This window comes from Mastomys coucha, unplaced genomic scaffold (genome assembly GCF_008632895.1).
Source record: "Mastomys coucha isolate ucsf_1 unplaced genomic scaffold, UCSF_Mcou_1 pScaffold15, whole genome shotgun sequence".
NCBI lineage: Eukaryota > Metazoa > Chordata > Mammalia > Rodentia > Muridae > Mastomys > Mastomys coucha.
Window position 1 is genome coordinate 15619611 of NW_022196897.1, and position 2930 is coordinate 15622540.

Genomic DNA, 2930 nt, shown 5'->3' on the forward strand with positions numbered 1-2930 from the left:
CCTCAAGAGCTGCTGACTCCATGGACTGCCATTGGCCCTGTGTCTCAGTTACTTTCCTTGTCCCTGTAACAAAATACATGACCAAAGCAATTTACAGGAGGAAGGATCTGTTTCGGCTCCTGACTTGAGATGGTGCAGCCTATCATGATAGGGAAGACATGGTGGTGGGAACATAAGACAGCTGGTCATATTGCATCTGCAGTCAGAAAGCAGAGAGCAGACAGGAAGTGCGGCCAGCTTATGGATCGTGAGAGCTCCACCTCCAGTGACCTACTTCCTCCAGGGAGGCTCCACCTCCTAGAAGTTCTACAGCCTCTCAAACAGAGCCCACAGCTGAGGCCCAGTGTTCAAACACATGAACCTATAGGGAAGATTTCACATTCAAGCCACAGCATTCTATAGGCCCAGCCTCTAACGGAACCTAACCACCTGCCTTGTACGATACCACGGGATGGGGGTATCCTAGGCAGATGCTCCAGTGTCCCTTGAGGGCTGCCTTCTGGTCTTTGTCATTTGGCTTCCCAGAGTGTACCTTACTTTGAGGTGCAAGAGTGTCAGCTGCCACAGGGAAGCCAGACAGGTCAGAGACACATTCTGTGATATGCAGAGCTATTTATTGAAAGCTACATCGACTCAATGATGAGAAAAAATACAATTCAACAAAAGCAGTTGAAGGAAGGGCCTATTGTGATTAGCAATTTGAAGGTCCATGACTGTCATGGCAGAGATGTCTTCGTGTCAGGAAATGAGTGTGTCAGATGGCACCCGCAGTCAGGAGGCAGAGGGAGGTGGGTGCTGGCACTCAGCTCACTTCTCCTTTGTATTAAGTCCATGGGATGGTGAAGTAGAAAGTCAATTGTGTTGGATGGTGTTTTGCTGGGGCAATCACATGAAGGAGTGTTTTCCTGAAGTGGACACAGGTGAAAGGCTAAGGCAGACTTGTGAAGGAATGTTTGATTGAAGCAGACACAGGAGAGAGGATGTTCTGCTCAAGCAAGCAAGCATGTGAAAGGACACGTGATGAAGGATTCTTTGCTAACTGACATGCATGCATTGGTTTGCCTTACATTGCGTAGTTGAGCTTCTTTTGTCTGGACTCTATAGAGAGAAACACCAAAAAACTTTTGGTGGTGTGCCGCTTCCTTGGACTCGGGCTGATGGTCTGAGTGATGTCAACTGAGACAGACACAAGTGCTGAGGCAAGACCCATGGAGGACATGTGCTGTTTGGAGGGTATAAATGGAACTCAATAGGGAGTGATGGAGGCTGAGCTTGGCTTGCTTATAGAGCTAGCTGTGCAATGCTCCTGGGTCTCAGGTCTTTGCTGATCTTTGCTTCCCTGAGAGAGGTACAGCTGAGAACTTCTCCTGGTGTTCCTGTTGGTCCCTCCTGTTGACTCAAGCCAAGGCTGAGGCCTGGCTGTCTCTGCTAGGTCCTGTCACCGCTATTGCTAACCCAACTCTACTGAACTGGACTGCTGGTGTATCTGTGAAGTATTTATGAGTGGATTGAGCTGCTGCTGCCTGCTAACCTGTGAACTGAACTGCTGATTTCCAGACAACACAGATGGGAATTGCTCCAAACATCCTTTCTAAACAGGTCTACTCCCTCTAACCCTTCCTATCCTTTCTATTCCACTACTTCTGGTGGGTGGTGGGCTACAAGGGAGGTTAAAGCATTTAAGAACCATCATTAAAAATAGGTTTTGAAAAGAATTAAAGTTACAGGATGATGCTGGGCACATTCAGCCGCCTGGCTCCACTCTCTCCAGCTAAACTGGGAACACCTCTTCGACACACCTGGAGACGTATTTCCAAGGTGACTTTAAGGCCAGTGAAGCTGATGATAAAGATTGAGCTTTTCGTTTAGGATCTTTTACATTCCTGGCAGCAAAGGTGGGAGACTGGAGATGCGGCCCCACTGGGGAGGGCCCCAAATATGCCCTTCAGGTTTTTCTGAAGAAAGTTTGGAGATCTCTCATTCTCTCCCTGCTAGGGTCCCCCTAGCTTTGGCAGGCTTAGTTGTCCACACTGAGACCTTGAGCCTGCTGAAGAATCAGTCCTTTCAATGGTGTACTCTGTTGGGAACCATGAGAGCCCTGAGATAAACATCCTGCCCCAGCTAATTGAGAACCCTGAGATTAACATCCTGCCTGACAATCACAAAGATGAGAACCCTGAGATTAACATCCTGCCTGACAATCACAAGGATCTGGCTTGGCCCTGAGAAAAGAACATTCACAGAAATCCACCCCCTCCCCACCTGTCACCCCGGAGCTCAACCCCAGAAGATTTTGTAACCTTCCATCTCCTTCCTTCCTCTTCCCTTCCCCTCCAAGATTTTTGCTTTAAATATGCTCTGCTCCACTAAGTAAACGGCTCTTGACAAGCAATGCTTCCTTGAGTCCTGTCATCTCTCTCGCCCATTCTTTATTCACAGGTTGTGACCCTCCTCGTTCCCCTGAATAACTTGACCTGCAGGCCAGGTCAGGTGGAGCCCGACGTGGGGCTTGAGGCACGGGTCACCCCTAGGACACATTAAGGATTGCGATCTTCTGGATTTCATGACAGTTCCCAATCATCTGAGACCCGTCATTAGGTGAGTCATCTGTCCTGCAAAGCTCAAGAATGGGCCACTCCTTGTCCAAAGAGGCTCGTTAAATCATTAAAGATTTGAAAGAGGCCTTCAGAGAGAGAGGAATTAAGGTTAAGAGAAAACATTTGGTTGACTTTTTCATTTTTGTGGGCGAGACTTGCCCCTGGTTTATGATTGATGGTCCTACAATTCATTCCAAAAAAATGGCAAAAGGTGGGCCTTGAATTAAATGAACTTATTTAGAAAGATGGCAATGAGGCTGTTGGAGACTCCATTTTTTCCTATTGGGGACTCATCAGAGATGTGATCGAGTCAGCCAAAAACGAAAATGGTCA